The sequence below is a fragment of the Miscanthus floridulus genome, chromosome 5 (assembly GCF_019320115.1).
Source record: "Miscanthus floridulus cultivar M001 chromosome 5, ASM1932011v1, whole genome shotgun sequence".
Taxonomy (NCBI): domain Eukaryota; kingdom Viridiplantae; phylum Streptophyta; class Magnoliopsida; order Poales; family Poaceae; genus Miscanthus; species Miscanthus floridulus.
Genome location: NC_089584.1, coordinates 2,858,276 through 2,880,864, shown reverse-complemented (window position 1 = coordinate 2,880,864; position 22,589 = coordinate 2,858,276). Strand labels below are relative to the sequence as shown.

The 22,589-nt window shown below is 48.7% G+C and overlaps 1 pseudogene; it reads right to left on the bottom strand.

Moving 5' to 3' along the window:
- Positions 1-10,840: 10,840 nt before the first annotated feature.
- On the bottom strand, positions 10,841-21,863 carry LOC136454129 (aspartate--tRNA ligase 2, cytoplasmic-like; annotated as a pseudogene).
- Between the last annotated feature and the right edge of the window lie 726 nt (positions 21,864-22,589).

Genomic DNA, 22,589 nt, shown 5'->3' with positions numbered 1-22,589 from the left:
AAGGATTCTTTCCCACGTGAAGCCAGAAGAAGGCCAACGGAGGAAGATTTGGACAAGAATTTTGACCCGAATGAGGAGGTAGAGATAAAGCCTTAGCTTGTAAATTTTGTTAAAGCTTTGGTTGTATTATCTCTGCTAACACTTTGACCTGTCATATATATAGGTCTCTCCTGAAACTCGAAAAAGACGACGTCGACGTCCGCGACATCTCACTGGACAAGACAGAGTAGAGGAAAGGAGAGCAGAGGCAACAGCCACAGAGACGGACATTGAGGCCTATGCTCCACAACCTCAAGACACAACCACGAACACAACTACCAAGCCAAAGAGGAAACAAGGGGATAGAAAAGCAAACCAATATCCAGATAAGGCATGCTATGTGATAACGGAGGTCGGGCCAGCAGGGGAGATCCTTGAGCCGAAGGAATTCAGAGGACGATTCCGTAATGCGATCGAGGCCCTAGTAAGAGATAAATTGAACCCAGCAATCCCTTACTAGAAAGAGGTACCAGAGAAAAAAAAGGATGAACTATGGGATAAGCAGCTGAAGCTCAATTTTAGATTTCCAGAGGGTAAGCAAGAACCGGTAAAAAATGCTTTCAAGATCATGGGAGAGTCATTTCGACATTGGAGGTCGGAGCTCAACAAGAAGTATATCCAAAAGGGGTTAACCCCCTTCAACGAGTTCGATAACATAACTTCTAGTTAATGGGAGGAGCTCGTGGCTCAGAAGACTTCACCGGAGGCATTGGAGCTCAGTACCCGTAACACCAAGCTGACTTAGAGGAACAAACACCACCATCATCTAGGCCTCAGTGGCTACTATGCTAAGAAAGAGCAGTTTAGGAAGATGGACGAAGAGGGCGCAGCTTCTGGGAATATCGATGTGAAGAATTTAAAGGTACGCTCAGGGAATTAGATATATGCGAGGAGTACAAAATCATCCGGCGGTAATCTTAAGTTTGATAAGCCGTAGACCCAAGAGGCAGTATCAAGGATACTGAAATATGCTGAAGACAAAGAGAAGGGCTCATTCAATCCTTCCAGAGAGAGGGACGAGCTTAGCCTTGGCTTGGGAAACAACGAGCACACAGGCTACACCAGGGGGCTAGGGAAAAGGACGATCTGAAAGCATGGATTTGAAGAGGACAGGCACATGTACAAGAAACATGGCAGAGACCGAGAGGCTAATCTTGAGCTCCAAGTGAAGGCACTAGTTGCGAAGGCGCTGGAGGAGCAAGGACTGTCTATGGAGCCACGGACATTAATGGCGTCGCTGGGAGAACTGGCATTAGTTGGTAGCCCTCTGAAAGTTTCTAGCAGCCAAAGTTCCACTGTAGCCATAACCCTCGTCGATCGCATACGGGAACCAACTTGTTGCACCTTGGTGTTTCTCAGCGGCCGGCAGAACATTGTGATGGAGGTGGCAATGGGTGTGGCACATCCTCCTAGTGGCTTACACCACAATAATAAGATACCGTTGGACTACACTAGGGTCGAGGTGCATACCGTGAAGCCTAAGTTCATGCAGTGGAGGATAGACTACGCAACTCTAGAGGGGCTGGTGTTACTCGGAGACGTAATAGGGCAATTCATCCTTTGGCACAAATGGGACATTATATTGACTGCTTCTTCGTCGCCTCCCCCTTTCTCAAATTTGGAGCAAGTTGTTGAGGACGGGGAGATATTTTCACCGTCTCGTGACCACCAGATTCCTAAGATGCCACATTCTTCCCCGCCTCCTAGCGAGCATGTGCCTGATAAGCCACAACCTTCTCCAGCTCATACCGAGCAAGTGCATGATGAGATGTCACGGTCTTCTCAACAAGCGCAGTCGATACATGAACAATGAGTGCCTCCTGAAGAAGGTGATGCACAAGAAGATGAGGATGTGCCAGGATGGGAACTTTGAAAGAAGCATCCAATCACCATATGGCAAATTTATGTTCCGATAAAAGATGTGAAAGGTCCTTGTTTGGTTTTGGTAATTGAGTGACAACCTAGGTGGACTAATTGAGTTTATGTGAGATACACAGGTGATTAGTCCACAGGTATATGTGTGTGAGCAACATATGCCATGAAGGTGAAAATGGCTTGGAGATGTTGCAAAGCTCACACATGTGATGATGAAGGAGCTTAAATACACATGAGACATGATATTGAGTCATGTGATCAAGGTGGAGAAGATCAAGACAAGACTTGGCTTGATGGACCAGTTGCAAGCGTGAAGGGCAAGTCGAAGGCTTTGGAGTAATGGACCGCGTGACGGTGAAGCTTAAGCAAGACTTGGCACCGATGGACGATGGCAACGGTGAAGAGCAAGTAGAGTCAAGATCGATGAACCAATATGATCATGTGATGATATGAAGTGGATCATATCATTGTTGATCGTGTTGGTGCATGTGTTGCATCGACATTGAAGGAGATGGAATAGAATGCGCAAGGCAAATGTATAACCTAGGGCATTTCATTTCACCGGTCATAGGTGTGTAGAGAAGTTTATGACCGGGTTTAGGATAGATGGCCGTACTATCAAGAGGGGCAAACTTGTTTGCATATCGGTCATCTAGTGCTACTCGAGTGATCTAACTTTGCATTGTCGCTAGGATCAAGTGGCGTGGCAAGTTGAGTGGCTAATATCCTTTGGGAAATGATTGTAAAAATGCTAACACACTTACACATGGTGGTGTACACTTGGTGGTGTTGGCATATTTACAAAGGAGATGGTGTTTGTAGGGGTGAGATGGGTTTAGGTCCCTCTCTGATTCGGCGCTTTTGGGAATATGGAATGTCTTTTTTCTATTGCGCCGGATGCAAATTCTTGTGGTTAGCACACTTGAGCAAGGGTGAAGAGAATGGAGGAGATGCCACCGTCGGTCAAGTGACCTGACGCTGGATCCAAAAGCACCGGACGCTGCCTGCCTGTGTCCGGTCACGCTGACGTGGAGTGACGCAGAAGCTGGAGTGTGACCAGACGCTGGCTACGTCCGATCAAGTGTGACCGGACGCGTCCGGTCGAGGTCGGTACCTTACTGGAAACGACCGGACGCTGGGGGGTCAGCATCCGGTCAGTTGAAGCTACTGCGTCCGGTCAGGTCAAGTGACCGTTGGAGTCGGGACATGTGGCCGTCTGTGGGCGACCGAACGCTGAGGTCCAGCGTCCGGTCAACACGACCGGAGCATCCGGTCGGCCCGACCGTTGTCTAGTGAAGGGGTAACGGCTAGTTTAGCCCTTGGGGCTATAAATAGAAGTGGACTTCGGCCATGGCTGGTGCTGAGCACCTCAAGGGACTTAGTGTCCATGCTTGAGAGTGCTTGGGAGCCCTCCATCTCACACATACTTGATAGTGATCATTCGATTGTGTGAGTGAGCGATTCTAATGCGATTGAATCATGAGGTTGCATCGAGTGGCACTAGGTGATTGAGTTGCAAGCCGGTGGTGCTTGTTACTCTTAGAGGTTGCCACCTCCTAGACGGCTTGGTGGTGGTCTCCGTCGAAGCGCGCAAGAAGCTTGTGCGGCGCTCCGGAGAAGTGCTTGTGAGGGGCATTGTGCTCGCCCCGCGGGAGCCGCGAAGAGCAACTCTAGTAAAGCGTGTCATTGAGCTACCCTCACTTCCGGGGTAGGTTCTTGCGGCGCTCGATGTGCGGGCTTAGCGGGTGATGCTAATTAGCCGCCGAACCACCAAGTGAGCGGTCGACACAACGGGGACTAGCGAGTTGGCAAACACGTGAACCTCGGGAGAAAAATCATCGTGTCAACCTTGTTCTTCCCATTAGTTTGCATCCCCATTACACAAGCCTGCAATTACTTTTATACATATTAAGCTTGTGTAGTTGCTCTTGTAATTAGATAGCTTGTGTAGCTTGCTAATTACCTTCTTGCTTGTGTAGCATAGAAGTAGCTCCCTTGAGTGTCTAATTTGGTTTGTGTAACCTTGTTAGTCACATTACTTAGTTTGTATAGCTAAGTATTTGCGCTCTCTAATTTGGCATTGGTTGCCTTGTTATTGAGCATTGCTAGTGAGCTTAGTTGGCTTTGTGCTTTTTATTTACTAGCATGTGTAGGAGCTTCCTTGTTGCTTAAAAGACTAGTGGCATAGGTTTGTGTGACCTTGCTCCTAGAATTGTTTAGGAGAGCTCTAGCTAGCCCGGCACCTTAGTTGCATAATTAGTATCTTTGCAAGGTGCTAGTGAACATATATAGAGGGGTATAGTCTTGGCTAGACCGATTGTTTTAATTCCGCATTTATATCGGTTAGCCGACGCGATTAATTTTAGAAAAGACTATTCACCCCCCTCTAGTCCGCCATCTCGACCCTTCAAGACGTCTTGTCGGTGCACAAGTGGTATGCCCATGACCAGTTCAAGCCTGAGAACCAAGTTAAAAAAGTCCCAACACGGAATTCTGAGGAGGCCGTCACTACCAAAGTCCACCAAACAGTAAAGAAGTATCCAAATGTTGATGCCATCAAATGGTCAAAGGATTACCCAAAAACATATGAAAGAGACAAGCCCTTCCTACCAAACTAGGACATCTAGCGCCTACCACTTGGAATGAGAAGGTTCCATGATTGGTACTTGCGTGTTCTTCTAACGAGCATAGACCTCATACAAGCATGCTTCCCAGCCGGCACATTTGGAAGCCTAGCCGGAAAAATTGTCTTTGACTTCAATGACATGCAGACATGCTTTCACCTCAGGCAATGAAAATGAATCTAATTCGCACGTGGTGCCTATAAGTCCTTGCCCTTCCGATATGATATGAATGTAATCTTTGGATTTTGTTGTAACTAACCCACGCCGTGATTTATAAAATGCAAGTGCACATTATAAAACAAATGCTAAGTGTGAAAGTCAGGTATATAGACCCTCAAGCTATAGCACAAACAAATTTTAATTACCCTAGATAGTGGAAACTGGATGCCAAAGAGCTAGCTGCTGGAAAGATCCTTCGGGAGAAAGAGGACATCCGTGCGAAGAAACTAAGGCAAGAGTCCCTTAAGGTTTAGGCATACATTGCCCTGGCTTTTAAAAATCTCTAACAGCACTCTATAATATGGCTACCATACAACTTCGAGTAAGTTCAACTCTATACTTAAAGCTTTGTTTGATATATTTTATTCGATGCAAAAGAGCTTATCTAGTTCTATGATTAAATTTATGCAGCAACCACTGGATTTGTATAGGCGTCGATGTCGAGAGGAGCATGGCATGGGTCTTTGGTTCAATAGATAGAGACCCGGTGACATACAAAGACTTCATATCGATTCTCAAGACATATACATATCGACAATCCTTATTAGCTTATATGTTTGTATACATACTTGTAACATTCACTTTTGGATACTAACAAGTTGCATTTAGGTTCTATGTTAATGAACATCACGGAAGGCATGATCCAGTAAGGAAGAAAAGGCTGCCTATAAAAACACTATGTGCAGTAAGTGTAACTTACTTTAGTACTCCATTACATGGCTATCAAAAGCATTACTTAACATTTACATATGCAAAACACACAGTGCCCCAAGCAGAAGCCTGTGAGTGTACATTGTGGATACTATGTATGTTCTATGATGAGTAACACCGGTACCTACAGGAGACACCCCTTAAGGGTAAGTTTGAACCTCTTCACCCGTAGTATAAAAACTTCGCACATGATAAAAATACTAAACTGAAACTTGTTCTCTTGTACTGAAAAGAAGAGAAAGAAATGAAAAGAGACCCATACAAGGATGATCAACTCTTAGAGCTCGTCGGCGATCTTTGCAACTTCATATTGTACCAGATTGTACACGTCAAAGGCACCTACCATGATTGAGATTCTGACTTAAGTAGAAATTCTCAGTACCAACACCTTCGTAAGACTGAAAGGCTAGTTCTAAGCCGTTGAGAACAATGTGTATAAAATTTGACATTGGTCTTACCTTATGAGAGGGTTTGGACTTGTGGAACGAATTAGACTTGTGAATTATATCTATTTAATGATGGATTGTATATATTCTTGTGAATTATACATGTAATGGTAGTTTATATAATGCTCTTGTGCTTGTGGTCAGATTTGAATTATATATGTTCTGGTCAGATTTGAATTATATATATATATATATATATATATATATATATATATATATATATATATTTAAAAAAATTTACAGAAAAATATACTGTAGGGGCGGTTCTAAATTGAACCGCCCATACAAACAGGTATTATAAGGGCGGCTGGTACTACAGCTACCCCTATAAATTTGTAGGGACGGTTGATAACACCAGCCGCCTCTACAAATCGATTTATAAGAGCGGTCTGGAAATCGCCCCTATAAATACATGATTTGTAGAGACGATATGGTAGGGATGGCTGACCGAGCCATCTCTACAAAGCCTCACCAACTACCCCTAGAAACCATTCCTGTAGCATAGCAGTGCACGTGCCCAGCCACTGCCTGTGTCATCATCGCTCTTCCTGTCATTTTGAATAAAAGAAAGGCAGGAATTGAAGATTGAATGAACCCCGTCCTCGCGTCGATGGGTACGATGATTTCTTGATCAGAATATGATCTGAGATCCGACCTACAGTATATTTTTCTACAAAAAAAAATTAAATTTACAATTCAAATTCGACCAGAACACATATATATATATATATAATTCAAATCTGACCACAAGCACAAGAGCATTATATAAACTATCATTACAAGTCCAATTCACAAGAATATATACAATCCATCATTAAATAGAAATAATTCACAAGTCTAATTCGTTCCACAAGTCCAAACCGTCCCATAAGGTAAGACGGCTGCAAGACGTTGGGGCGTGCGACCGCTGAGCCTCCGTCGACGGCGACGCGGCGAGGCTGCAAGACGTTGGGGCGTGCGACCACCGAGCCTCCGTCGCATGGACCTGTTAGGCTGCCGGGACGCTGTCACGTGGAGCTACTGGGGCGTGGTCGTGCCGAGGATCCATGACCGTCGGGGGTGTTGTGACCGTCAGCCCGTCAAAGCTCCGTAGCCGCCTTGTAAGGCTTTAGGTGGACAAAGTTGGAGGACTTGGGGTGCGAGTGGATGAGGCCACGTGACTCCGAGTCCGAGCTAGCAGATAAGGATGAGAAAGGAGAGAGAAAAAAGAAAAAGAAAAGAAAAGCAAAGATAGGGTGTTATGGATATTTTATACTTTTAAATACTATAAGGAGTTGTTTAACCAAACGTTTTACCAAAATAGCTTCATCTCCATCACAAGAGGTGCTCGTGGAGCTGAAATAAAAAAAAGTTGCTTCACTGGTGATATTCCTCATCGATTAACTGTGTGCTATTGGTATCGACTTTAACAAAAATTGCACGACGAAGTGTTTATACACTGTAAATTCATTGGTACTCTGTTACATTTGTTGATTTTTTTATGCCATAATTGGAAGTGGAAGTGAAAACGTGCGCCCCTGGCCCTTCGCGCTATGGCATAGATGCAATTGATTACTTAAGTAGAAGAAAATATATTGCATCAAATTATTTATATATATGTTTTTTAGCATAATGTTGAGTGCAATAAAAATATGACGATGTAAATGAAAAACTTTAGCTTTCAAGACAAAAAAAACACAAGATGTCAAAACTTTGGATGACGTTATACCTCCCGTTGCAACGCATGGGCACTTTTGCTAGTAAAAAAACTCACATGGTTTAAGGTATAATCTCAATTACCAATATACCCTCCATAATAAAATTTCATCTTATAAATATAATTTTTTAATTAATTGGCTAGAAAATATTAAAAATGAAAGTACATGGAGGTACCAAGGTACTTTCCCAACCATTGTAAAAGAGCTCGCATAATATATGTCTAGGTCCTTATCAAAAGTTATGCATTTAGAAAGAAAAAATAATAATTTATAGTAAAGAACAAAGAAAATAAGAAAGAAATAACTGACGAGATATGAGGGAACTGATCATCATCACTAGTACGTTGCATTGTCCAAACCGGATTAACAAACAAGTAAAGTCTCCACGTGTCCGGCCGGCACTCGGGGAACGTACGTGAGCACGTACGCGACTCGCGACATATACGTAGACGTTGGTTGCCAGGACAATGCAAGACGGGTACGGACTCGTGTGAACTCGTGTAGTGAGTTGTGACAGGTGAGTCCAGCACTCCAGCTCGAGAGGAAACCAACGGCGACACAGAAACAAACTGAAACAAGCAAACATCGACGAAGAGAGATGTGCAGCACCATGCTACTGCTACCTACGTTTGCTTGGGTTTTGGGTTTGCTTGTTGATGGGGGAGTAGCGAGCACGCAACGTACTTAGCTAGCTAGTAGTGGTTGATGGGGTTCCATCGACGTACGTAGTCGACGTTTCTGGAACCATGCATCATGCATATGGTGTTCACGTGTGAAATTCCCCTATCAACGACCATGACGTTTTTCGGGCCACTTCGTTTTAAATTTTTAAATTATATAATTCACTTTCCTTTTGTCGTAGCTATTAACTTTGACCTCTTGTAAAATTATACTAACTTCTAGAGTTTCAATAAATGCTCATCATTGTTGTATGCTAACTCATTATCAATCAAAGCCGGATAACCGGATCTTTAAAAAAAAGGTTCAGGAGTTTGGATTCAATTTTTGTGGCGACAACTCCCTCGGGGCATTTCACTACTACAGAAAATCTTCTGCACAACGTTTCACTTTAGGGCTCTGAGACGGTTGGCCTGGTTGCCCGCCTCGGTTATTCGATGCAGGGCAACCGGGCCAGCAACCGCCTCGGTTAATGCTTAACCGAGGCAGGTACTGTAAAAAAACCACATCAGTTAATATAATATATATTAACCGAGGCGGACAACCTAACGCAACCGCCTCGTTAAATCATTAACCGAGGCGGGCATTCTAATTCAACCGTCTTGGTAAATCAGGCCCAGCCCACTAGCCCACACACCAGCCCACTACCCTCTCCAATATATAAACAAAACTCAGAAACACTAAACACAGTCTCTCTCTCTCTCTCTAACCCACTCAGCCCCGTGTCTCCCTCTGTCCATGACTCCCTCTCTCCGCGCCGCCCTCTCCCTCTCTCGTGACTCCGTCTCTACCCCGTACCGCACCCTCCCTATCCTCTGAGCCCCTCCCTCTCTCCCCCACGACGCCCCTCCCTCTCCAGCTGTGGCGCACGGCGTCGCACCCCCATCTTCTCCGCGTGGCGGCACTTGGCAACACACCCTAGGGCGGCGTGGGTTCTGGGACGCGGCCTCCCGACGGTCACGTGGGGCCCGTCCCCCTCCCTAGCGCCGGCGGCGCGTGGGACCCTGTTCCCTTCCCTAGCGGAGGCGCAGTGGCGGAGCTCGGTGGCGTGGCCTCCCGTCGGGCTCCAGCGGCGGCGGGACTCGGTGGCGCAGTCCCCCTCACCCTCTCTCCTCCGGCGCGCTGCTGGAGGCCGCATGAAGCACATGGTGGTGGCCACCACCCGATCCGGCGAGGATGAGCTCGATCCGGCGAGGACGAGCCTAGATCTGAGCGGCCACCACCAGATCCGGCGAGGAGAAGCCCGATCCGGCGAGGACGAGCCCGGATCTGGCGAGCGAGTGTGGCGGCGGGGATTGGTGGTGGCGCAGATCCGCCGAGCGGAGCGGCGGCGCATGGATGGGCTCAGCAGGCCCGTTGATGGGCTCGCCGGGCTTATCCACGGGTTTTCCTTTTTTGTTTTTTCTTCGATTTACCGAGGCGGGCAGAACAACCACCTCGGTTAAGGCCACGATTAACCGTGACCTTTCGACCGAGGCGATTGCAAAAACCGCCTCGGTTAACACTTTTTGCCCGCCATGGTAAAGATTGCTGTAGTAGTGTTTTTTTAAACGATTTGGGTCATTAAGTACAGTTTTGTGCAAGCCCCATGCACCAAACATGAGCTTGATGATGACCTAAATTTTGGTCACACACCGGTAAGTGCATGACTGATTGTACGTGCTTCATATGGCTGATACACGTAGATAAGGTAGGTCTAAATGGCAAGACATACTAGGGGGGTCAGCAAGACTGATTTTACACTCATTCTTCGTCTGAAACACCCACAAACGTCTCCCAAAAAGACCATCGGGGAGGCACACAGTGAGGATGTTCTAGGATTGGCAAGAGGCCACCTAAAATGCCAGCACAACTCGTGAGAGACGCACTGGACAACGAGGAAGGGAGTTGGAAGAGCTTGAGGTTGAAGAAAGGGTTAAAAAGCGTAGTAGATTGGTTTTAATCTATTGGATAGATGGATCTCTCGATCGGTCGTGATCATCTCATATATATAGAGTGGGTGGTTTTATCTCAGTAGGAAATATATTTCAACTTCGGCACATAATTTACATGTTTCTCATGAAATCGGGTGAGTTTCAAAAAAAAATCTCAAAATCTCCTCAGATAGGAAAACTGGCCTAGGTCAATTATAGCAAAACCTGCAGGCTTGTCTGAAGAAACCGACATGGGCCGGTTTTATCTACCATGCCAAACTAGCCTCGACCGCTTTTCTTTGGATTTTGCATATTTTGCGTCCAATTTGATTCTTTTTAATTGCATTTGAATTTGATTTTCTTTTCTTTTTACCATCTTTAACCCCTCGATCATATTTTACTGTCAACACAATATGCACATACTTTGCATATACCACCTGTTAAGGTGCAAGCTACATAGATGATGTCATGAGTAGAATATACGATAACACAGCAATGCATTATAAAGAAGTTTCGCTTGAGCTACTTTTCGGCCATAGAACAGTGTTTTCCTCTCACAACATTTCAGCATAAGCATCAGCATAAGCCAAATTTCAGCATAAGCGAACAGGGTGTTCGTCCTCACGGCTGTTGGTTTATCATGGGGAGAGCCTGTGCGGGTCACGTGGGAACATGGACATCTCCTTGATGTTGTTGAGGCCGCAGAAGAGCGCCGCCACCCTCTCCAACCCCACCCCGAAACCACCATGTGGAGGTGCGCCATAGCTACAATATAACAAGTCAACATCCAAACCAACATGAGGAAGAACCCTAGCTGACTAGGGAAAATATGGGGTATATCACGAGATGAAGTTTGGAAATGCACAAGTGTTGACAGCATGCATGCAGGAACAAACATTTTGAGAAGTACCTGAATGATTCCATGTACGCCGAGATAGTGTTCATGTCGATTCCACACTCCTCAGCGCATCTCGCCAACATCTCACGCGAATGTATTCTTTGAGCTCCGGAGATTATTTCCTGGCCTATGTAATGCAGGAGTGTCGTTGTACACAACATTATCATCAGCTGTGTGCCAGCAGCAGCACTCCGCGGTTCTACTAAAACGCATGCTTAATAGTTAATATATATAATTACTGTAGGGGACCATGACGTCTAAGAGGGGAGTGAATTATGCAACTTAAAATTCTAACTCTAAACTATGGCCTCTTTTTCAAACCCTAGCAAAACATATGCAAAAGATAAACTATCTAAATGTGCAACTACGATTTTTCTAGTGTATTACCATCTCTACCGCAAAAGGAGTAATACAATCAATGTAAATGTGGAAGTTAAAAAGCAAGGCAGAGATATGCAAAATCCCGTCGACGACTCCGGTATTTTTACCGAAGTATCGAGAAGCGCGCAAGCTTCCTCCTAGTCCTCGTTGGAGCCCCTCGCAAGGAATCCCTCGCAAAGGCCAAGCTCCCGGTCGGGTAACTCCGTGGATAGCCTTGGGCCTTCCCCACGCGCAAGTGGGTCTCTGACGTGCCTTCCAGCAAGCCTCTCCCAGATGCTCCCCGCCGTCTTCACTATCAAGCTTCCGGTCGAAACGCCGCATGCCTTGTTCCCTCTGGTACACGGTGGCGGCCACACCACAACCACAGTCGGTGTGATCTCGCAAGACTACAAGCCTCTCCGATGTACAACAATGGTGCGCGCAAGCACCGGGTAGTAAGAGGTATGCAAACCTCACTAAACACTAGGCCTAAACCTAGAGCAAGCGCATAAGCGGTGGTCTAATCAACCTAAGCACTTCGCAAAAGCACCTACGTTAATCACCTAATGAATTACTAAGCACTATGCAAGTGGAGATTACTAAAATGGTGTACTAGCGCCCTTGATATGTTTCCTCAGCTCTACTCCATTCAAATGGCCGGTTGGGGATCTATTTATAAGCCCCACTGAGAAAGTAGCCGTTGGGGACGAAATCTTACTTCTCTGCTACTGACCGGACGTTGATCACGTCCTGACCGGACACGTCCGGTCCGGTCGTCCCGACCGTTAGAGCCGCGATCAACTGATCGGACGCTGCCAGCGTCCGGTCACATGCCACTGGACGCGTCGGGTCGCAATTTCGTCGCTCTGGAACCTTTCTGTACTCGATCGGACGCTGCAGTCCTACGTCCGATCGATTTGCCGCCAACGTCCGGTCGCTGCTGCTGACGCCTGCTGTTCTAGCGTCCTCTTGATCGGAGCGTCCAGTCACTTTCCGCCAGCGTCCGGTCCAGCGTCTGGTCACCTCTGTGAGCTCGTTTCTTCGTGATCTTACGTACGGCTTGGTTCCTATCTTCGTGCTTGGATTTTGCTTGATATCTTGGGTCTTTTCTTGTGCTCCTAGGGTCTTGCGTATGGTGTTGATCATCGGATCATCATGTCGCCTTCGTCCAAGTCACGTCTTGCGCCATATTGAACTATAAAACAATCACTTGCAAAATAATTAGTCCAATTTAGTTGTGTTGATCATTAAACACCAAAATCCAAAGTAAATGGACCTAGGATCCATTTTTCTTATAACTACCTCGAATTAAGACATCAAAAGAATTGTTGTAAGCCAGGTTGTCAGGGCAAGGCATGGTGTAGAACGGGCGCACGGCCACAGGATACCGGTGGAGGATGTAGAAGTCTGTGCCGTACCTACACCATCACACAAAAATAAAGCAGTTGTTAAGCTTTCAGATTCCATAATTAATCAATGATATTATATGTTAGTATTTTTTTACATAGATTTGATCAAAAAAAATTAAAAAAATTGATGCTCCTTGAAAAACTGCATTCTTTTTGGACCGAGTAATATATGGGGATATACTATGTTCAGCGGCGGATCCACAGGGGAGGCTGGGGGGCTCCAGCCCCTCCTAATTTCTTGATTTCAAGCCTAATTACTGTAGTAAAAGCTTAATTTCACCATTAAATCTTCATGTAAATCAACATCTCCATTGTTTTAGCCTCTCTTATTTCGCATCGTGCATCCGCCACTGACTATGTTTATTACGTACTTTTCCTTGACAAGCCGACCAAGCACTTTCTCAGCTTCAGTAGTCAGGTCTCCCATAGGCTCGAGTTCTGTTCCAGCGTCCTATCAATTAGATAAACCATCAATGTGGTTGGTATATATACAGTACAATACAAAGCAAGCCTACATTCTGCAAGAGTAAGCAGGTATTTCAAAGCTTGCATGCATGTATTGCTACCTACCTTCAGCATTAGGATTCCTTCCTCATAAGTGAGCTTCAAGGTTTGCTCTAGATACCGCACAAAATGTCATTTCACAACAAAACAATCAAAACAGTGTTTTAGTTTGTTTTTTCAGCGAAGCGAACGTGGCCATTCAATCTGCAATTAGTAGAGTAGTACCTTAAAATAAATAAGCAAGGTTGTTTTACCTTCAGAGGTTCAAACGGACGCTGCTTGTTTATGACGCCAAGTTCCTCCTTGCAGTTTTCATTCAAATGTCTAAATATTGACACAAACAAGCCAGCTATGACATCGCAGACCTGGTAACACAGCAGATAATTAGCCATTAGCCATCACTACTGCTACTACACTGGATTAAACCAAACCAAATGAAATGAAATACCAGCATTATTCTCGTTTTGGTTCGTCTTACTTCGAAATAGTGCTCCATGATCTCCATCTTGTTGGGCCCAAGATCTCCCCCACGGGTGAGCTGACCGCTCACCGGCATTCTCGCACACACACTACGGCTGGAGGTAGAGGAGGGAGGGAGAACAGAGTGCACACACATAGCACAAGCAGCAGCATTAGCCGGAGCTCTGCAGAGGAGATGGCAAAACTAAATTCTCTCACTTTACTGAGTTACAGCGGGAAGCTATATATACAACTCTACCCATATAATCCTAGTACACAGACATGCAAGGCTGTCATGCTACTACAGTGACTAGATGTGACAGCAGGGCTGACTTTGGCGCCTGCCCCTGCTGTGGCTACAGTGCGGCAGGGGAGCCTTTCGGCGCCCGCCCCTGCCGTGGCTATAGTGCAGCAACAGGGGAGCCCTTTTGGCGCCTGCCCCTGTCGCGCATGCAGAGGGAGAGCAGCAGATTACTTTACAATTTTTTCCCTAATCCTGCTGCTAACCCTAGAACCTACACCATACCGATCATCTTCTTCAGCTCCGTGAACCGAAGACCGCCGAGCAGCTTGGTGAGGACGTCCGTGAGTTGCCGACCAGTTTCGACGAACTCAATGACGATCTGCCCTCCATCGACAGTCCCTGAGGAAGTGAAACTTGATGATGTAGATGTGCTTGCTCTGGTCGTGGAGAACCGGATTCTTCGCGAGGGTGATGGCGGGTTGGTTGTCCACCATCAGTGCTGGTGAGTGAGCTTCCACACTGTTCAACTCGCCCAACAGCCGACGCAGCCACACAGCTTAGCACGCCGCTGTGGCCGCCGCCACGTACTCTGCCTCGCACGTGGACAGCACCACCACCTTCTGTTTCAGCGACAGTCATGAGATTGGAGCCGACCCGAGGAAGACAAGCACGCCAGAGGTGCTCCACTGTCTGTCGATGTCCCCCGCCATATCTGCATCATTGAACACAGTGAGCTACAGCCTACTTCCACTGGTCTTGGGGAAGACGATCACCTGATCCACCGTCCCTTTGACATAGTGCAGCAGCCGCTTCACCGTGGCCCAATGATCCTCTCGGGGATCCTCTATAAAGCGACTGACGTAGCCCACGATGAACGCAATATCCAGCCTCATGTAGACTAGGTAGCGCACACCGTCGATGATGCTCTGATAGAGTGTTGCATCTAACTTCCCCATAGTACTAGCCTTCGTCAGCTTTAGCTGCACCTCCATCGGAGTCACACATGGCTTGCACTCAGCCATGCCGCTCCGCTTCAACAGCTTCGAGGCGTACGTGCTCTGACTGAGCATGAGCGCCTCCTTCCCCTGTCTCACCTCGATGCTAAGATAGTAGGAGAGCGCGCTGAGATCGCTCATTCAAAAACGAGCCACCATCTCGTGCTTAAAGCTATCGATGTCCTCCGCATGCGTGCCGACGACGAGCTCCTCCTTCTCCAATCACCGCGTGTAGAGCGCGTGCTCGGTTGCGCACCGCATGAACCCAAGCTTGACCAGCGTGGTGTCAAGCTTGGCGTTCCACGCTCACGGGGCCTGTTGTAGCTCATAGAGCGCCTTGCGCAGTCGGAGCACCCTTTGCTCTGCTCCCTTGACGACAAAACCTGAAGGTTGCCTGACGAAGACTGTCTCCGCCAGCTCACCGTTGAGGAAGGCCGATTTTATGTCCAGGTGATGGACGCGCCAGTCCTTCGCTGCTGACAAAGCTAGCAGCAGTCAGATAGACTCCATGCGCGTTACCGACGCAAAGACTTCCTCGAAGTCGATGCCCTTACGCTGGGCAAAGCCTCGGGCAACGAGGCGCGCCTTATGCTTGACATTGGCGCCACAGTCGTCCCGCTTAACCTTGTACACCCACTTCAGGCTGATCGGACTGCATCCTAGAGGTGGATCGACGAGCTCTCAAGTCTCGTTTTCCTCGATCGCCTTCATCTCCTCCAGCATCGGTCGTCACCAATTTGCATCATGCTCGGCTAGCGCGAACGTGGGTGGTTCCTCTGCACTGATGAGAAGCAGCTCTAGGTCATTGAGCAGCCGACCCACCAGGCCTGAGGACCCTGTGTCACCGACGATGTCGTCCAGCCTACGGAACCACACCTCCTCACCATCGTGGAAGGCATCCACGAACTCGGTGATGTTGCTTGGAGGTGAGGCGAACTCGATTGGCGTCGATGGAGTCCCCTATTCCACCAAAGTGGTCAGTACAGCACCTGGAGTGCTCTGCACCCCAGCTGCAGTGCTTGGCACTACTCCTAGACCGCTTGTCACCACTCTTGGAGTGGTTGGCACCACTATAGGAGTGCTCAGCACCAGTCTTAGAGTGGTCGACACCACTGCAAGACCTCTTGGCTCCACTACAGGAGCGTTCAGCACCCGTCTTGTACTAGTCAACACTACTGCAGGACCGCTTGGCACCACTCCTGTAGTGCTCGGCACCCCTCCCATAGTGGTCGACACCTCATCTCCAGTGTCTCCACCACCGTGGATGACCAAGTGCTCAACGATGAAGGTGCTGGTGAAGCCACCAGCTTCCCCCGTGCCTAGACTGTCCTAGTCCCAGGCCACCTTCTCATCGAATACGACGTCACATGAGACAACCACCTTGCCTCCATGTGGGTCGTAGAGCCGGTATACCTTGGTACCTTCCTCGTAGCCCAAGAGCACCATCGGTGTGCTCCTGTCCTCTAGCTTGGTGAGGACCGACTTTGTCTTCCTGACATGGCTGATGCAGCTAAATGTCCGTAGGAAGGACATGCTCGGTTTATGCCTATACCAAGTTTTGAACGACGTCACGCCCTTCAAGGCTTTTATGGGAGCGCGGTTGAGGATGAACACTACCATGGTTACCGCCTCACCCCAGAACCTTACTGGCATGCTCTTGGCTTTCATCTTGGATCGTGCCATGTCGACCACCATCTGGTTCCACCGCTCCACTACGTCGTTCTGTTGTGGCGAGTACAGTGTGGTGTGGTGTCGCACCACACCCTGATCCGCGCAGTACGCAGCGAACTCCACCGAAGTGAATTCACCATCATAATCTGTCCTCAGCACGTGCAGCTTCTTTCTGGACTCTACCTCCACCCGTGCCTGGAACCTCTTGATCGCCTCTGCCACCTCATCCTTGCTCGTCAGGAGTTGCAGTCACATATAGCGTTTGTGGCTAGCGTGATTGGCCTGCAGAGATCGCCGCGGACGTGCTCGAGAGCGTCCACCACGTGATACTTGGCCACCTTTGAGAACGGCAGCCTTCTCTACTTTTTGACCAGGCAGCTATCACATAGCTCGCCTACGTGCTCGATATGAGGCAGCCTAGTCACCATCTTCTCCAACCGACCAAGAGCGTCGAAGCTAAGATGGCCATACCGGGCATGCCACAGCCACGGCTCCTCCGTGTGCCATGCAGCCAAGCAGATGGGCTGCTCACCTTCAAGTCGAGCAGGTACAGCCGGTTCTGAGACCTCTTCACCTTGGCAAGAAGCCGCCGCACCTGGACCCTGATCCTAAGGACGCCGTTCTTGATCAGTACCTCGCTGCCGCGCTCATCTAGCTGGCCAATGCTAATGATCCTTGAACGTAGCTGTGGGATGTAATATACATCCGTCAGTGCGTCGTGCTCGCCGTTCTGGCACCTGAAGATGATGGTGTCGTGCCCTCAGATCGCCACCCTTGAGCCATCACCAAACTTCACTGTGTCGGTCACGTTGCCGTTGATCTCAGAGAAGGCTTCCTTAAAGCACTTCATGTGGTTGTTGACGCTAGAGTTCAGGTACCACCGCTGCTCCCGCTCACCGCCCACACATCTGAGGTGGACTTGGGCGTGCGGTTCATCGAGGTTGACAGCCTTCAAAGCCTTGCCATGCCCTTCTACCGCCATCATCTCTTCCTTCTCCTTGGCCTCAACGTCGTATAGTGCACAGAACATCGTCATCAGAAGAGTGGCCTCATCATCGTCATCAGCCTATGCTAAATGAGCTTCAACCTTCTTCTTCTGCTTACGATTTAGGCACTTCTTTGCTCAATGGCCCATCTTCCCACAGCGCCGACAGGCATTGGGGTCGACCTTCTTCTTCTTTTTCTTCTTCGAAGAAGCCTTGCCGCAGCGCTTGCCATCGCTACCATGACTGGAGGAGGCTTCCCTGGACTTCTTCTTCATCATCTGGGAAGCCCACTCCAACTCTATCAGCAGTAGCTTGACGTTGTCTATCGTTACTGTGGCCTGCTCCATGCACTCATCCACCGCCTGGAGACGGCCTGTCACATCCTCAATGGTGAGGGTGGACAAGTCCAAAATCGTCTCTATGGAGAGAGCAGCCTGGATGTACTTCACAGGCACGGAATGGAGGTACTTGAAGACCGCCTTTTCTTCGTTGATGGTGACACCGTGGCTCCTCAACTTGCTGATGAGCGACTGCAGGCGGAGGGAGAAGTCCTCCACCGACTTAGGTTGGCGTACTTCTGCTTCAACAGCTGGGCCATCATATTCTTTGCCCGATCGGATCTGACGTGCATCGCTGCAATGGCTTCCCACGCCTCTTTAGCAGAGTTCTTGGCCCCCAACGGCTTCCTATACTCCACTAGCACAGCAGCGAGGATAGCCTCTAACGCTGACATATTGTCTTCTTTATTGTCGGTGCCCTTGTCAATGGCATTGCAGAGCCATCAAACTCTAAGCTTGACCTTCATGGTCACTGCCCACTCGCCATAGTTGGTGCGAGTCAACGTCGGTCAACTGGTGTCGTTGACCTCTCGCACCGTGCGCACGATGATCTCCTATCGCCCATCTCCGAACCGTCCGTCATCGCCAGCGGTTAGTCCATCAACGGCGCTTGCTCGGCTCTGATACCAGTTGTTGGGCCCGAGATCTCCCGCACGGGTGAGCCGACCGCTCACCGGCGTTCTCGCACACACACTATGGCTGTAGGTAGAAGAGGGAGGGAGAACAGAGCACACACGCACAGTACAAGTACCAGCGTTGACCGGAGTTCTGCAGAGGAGATGGCAAAACTGAACTCTCTCACTTCACTGAGTTGTAGTGGGAAGCTATATATACAACTCTACCCATCTAATTCTAGTACACAGACATGTCAGACTGTCATGCTGCTACAGTGACTAAATGTGATAGCAGGGCTGACTTTGACACCTGCCCTTGGTGTGGCTACAGTGCGGTAGGAGAGCCTTTCGACGTCTACCCCTGCCGCCAGGGGCGGAGCTACAGGGTGGTCCCTGTGGGCCACGGACCACCCTGTAGATTTGGCCCAAAGTCTAATATCCCTCGGTATTTTGGCCCAAAGCCTATTCGCCCGTGTTGCCGATCGAACCTGGTGGAAGACTCGAAGCGACGTCCACAATGCAAGACCGCGACCTGCCCCTTGGTTTCTGACTCCAACCGCTCGACTCGACGGACTGCAGCGTTGCAGTTGCAGCAGCGGAGCACCGGAGCAGCCGCCGCCCGCCGGCCAGACGTCGGAGTCAGAGGCTAGCAACGCACTTCAGTACCTGTATGTTGATCCTGAATTCCTGATATCCTTTCTTTACCAAAGTTCTATCACGTCTCTATCTGTATCAAGTGATTAAGCCCTAAACTGCTAAACAGGAGACAATCAACGATCTAGTGATCTGCAGTTCAACTTCAATTCATGGCACATCCCAGTTTGGAGTTCGCCACTGCCGCGGTATGCAAAAATAATTTAGTTTCTATTTCATCGCAATTTTAAATTTTTATTGTAGCACTGAAATAATTTAAATATTTAATTAAAACATTGTATCATTGGACATTGGGATTATTTATTTCTCTTTCAGATTTGTAAAAAATGAAGAGTGGTGATATTGTCTCTCTTTTTCAGAAATATGAATCAAAGAAAAAGGCTTCTTCTCCATCTCCGTTTCAGAAGAACAAATTTGTAATATTTCAATTCTATGTTAAGAAAACTATACTCATCTATTTTATGAACTCTGTATGTCCTTTTATGCTTAATCGTATTTTGTAATTCATATACTTGTGTACTGACGAGTTAAATTTATAACAGTTAAAAAAAATTAGACAATGGAACACCATAGCTACAAATCCTAGCTACGCCACTACCTGCCGCGGCTACAGTGCAGCAGCAGGAGAGCCCTTTCGACGTCTGCCCCTACCGCACGTATAGAGAAGAGCAGCAAATTACTTTACACATCTTAGCGTCAATCCCAGTGAACTCACAGAGATGCTTGGGCGTCCTGGAGGTTTCTGCTCTGAGCACAGGGCCAACCTCGAATACGCGTTTGAACCCGCCGCAGATGGCCATCTGCTTGTGTAGCTGAGGAGACTGCGGCCCTGTTCGCTTTTCTTATAATCCGTACTTTTTAGCTTATTTTTTTAGCCCGAACAGTGTTTTTCTCTCACAACAAATCAGCCAGAATAGTATTTCAGCTTGTTTTTTCGACGAAGCGAACGGGGCCTGCGTTAAGCAGGCAGGCTGTCCGTGGTACAGCAGCTTGAACACGGCCGCACCTCCCTCGCTGGACCCGGCCATCAGTTTTGGCATTTCGATCTCGACGAAGTCCTTTGACGACAGAAACTCTCTGAATTTCTGCGCAATGCTCATAACATAATTATAGATATGAATCAATAAAAGGAACATTGTATGCCAAAGAAAACTCACTCTTTGATCCAAAAAAATACTTTTTAGTCAATGAAAAAAAGTACAAAGTGCTGCTAAGCTAGCTAGCTAGCTAATGGGCTACATGCAGATGTGAGTATGTGGCTTGGCACTGCCCATTCTGTTAGACTATTACTACTATTTACTACATATATAGATAATAAGAAATCAACGGTTGACAGAAATAAACTATAATATCGAACACTCACGTTTTTCACTTGAGCCTTGATCCGGAATCCTGCTTGATTGAAGAGTAATCGCAAATGAAGAGCCCTAGCATTCAAGCAGGTGTCTTGCCCAACATGAACAGCCTTCAATCATGCATAGCAAAAAAGGTATTCAGTTAGTCTCCCTTGAACTTCAGTGCAGTTCGAAGAAAACATAGTAATCATGTTAGTAGTTTCTATAAGACATAACTATACGTACTTGTTCGGCCTCACTCCGTGCTGCATCCTCAAGGCTAAATGGAAGCATCGAGGTTGCCCTGTTGATGCAATAGATCTTGCTGACTTGAATCTCAACTTGAATATATGGCGGCCAAACAACCACAAATAAGGATTAAAACCCATGCGCTTAATTAGTTGTTACTCCTACTTGTTAGTCTCTGTGGATTTCAAAGAAGGAAGGAACAACTACTAATCTAGTGCTAACTATTCGTGTCATAAACGTTGAAGTGTTTGTTCTTTATATAGATTTGATTTGATTATAAACTTAAAATCCTTTGACTCATCTAAACAAAGAGTGAGGTTTTTTTTTTGGACTGAGGCAGTAATTAATAGCGGGCAGAACGAACGAACCAGCTGTGTGGTGGCCGCGATGGGCACCTTGGGGACGGAGACTACACCCTCGACGTGGACGCAGGAGGCAGGACTCGATGCTGAGCGCGGCGACGAACTGCACCATCCGCTGGCTGACGCCGGCGCCGGCGACGATCACGCACTGCACGGTGGCCATGCCCTGGCGGAGCACGAGGAAGGTCATCCTGGAGAAGGAGCGGGTAGACTGCACGAACCCGCGCACCAGCACGGAGCGGTCCAGCAGCTCGGCGGCGCCGTGGTCGCGGACACGCGTCCACGAGCGGCCGGTGACGGCCTTCGACTGCGTCTCCTCCGCCGGGACGTCGCCGTAGTTGCTCGCTAAGGGGTCCTCCTCCGCCTGCTCGGCGCCGGCCTGCGCGTGCCCATGCTGATGCTGTCTCTGGCGCTGCGCCGCCGCCTCCTTCTCAGCCCTCCTGGCGTCCTTCTTCAGCTGCTTCTTGCTGGGGATGGGGTGGGCCGTGGGCGGCGGCGGATGCCAGGTCGGCCGCGAGCTCCTCCGCCGCGGTGGGTGTAAGTGCACGAGGTTCCGATGACACGGCTCCGCTCCGATCGGCCATCGACGGCGTACACAAGCCGTATGAAACCGTCATCCTGGTGCGCGACGTGGGTTCGGTCGAGACCGATCTGAACCACAAGAAACAACACAGCCGGTTCGACGGGTTCAACCCGAGGAAACCGATCAGACCGAAACCCACCAGAGAGAATTCCTTGACACCAGATAAATAACCTGTTCCTTTCTTGTCTCCCAAAAAAATTCCGTTCCCTATTTAACACCGAGTTCAACTTTCATTCCTTACATGACACTCCGTTACATTTTTCATCCGGCCACCGTTAACTGCGTTGTGAAAAGACGATTTTGCCCCTATGGGCCCCACCACCCTTCTCCCTCCTCTCCTCCTCCAGGCCGCCGCGTCCTCCCATAGCCCCGGCCACCGCCTCCACGTACGCGCGGCCGCGCCACCTGAGGAGAAGGCCGCTGGCCGTCCCCGCCGCTGCGGCCGGAGCCCCCTCCCTCGTCCGACGAGCCGCGCCACCCTCCTCCTGCCTGCTCCGACGAAGAGAAGCGGTACCTGGTGGTGCGGCTCGTCAGAGGAGAGAGGGAGGCAGCGCCGTGCTCGGAGGACCGGGAGGTCGCACGCCTCCGCCCACCGGAGCCGCCGCGTGCTCGACGGCCACCGCCACCTGCGCCGGATCTGCTCGCGCGGAGGCCCTGGATCCACCCTCAGGGCGCGGCCGCCTGCCTTCACCAGAGCGGATCTAAGCACGGGAAGCCGCACGGGAAG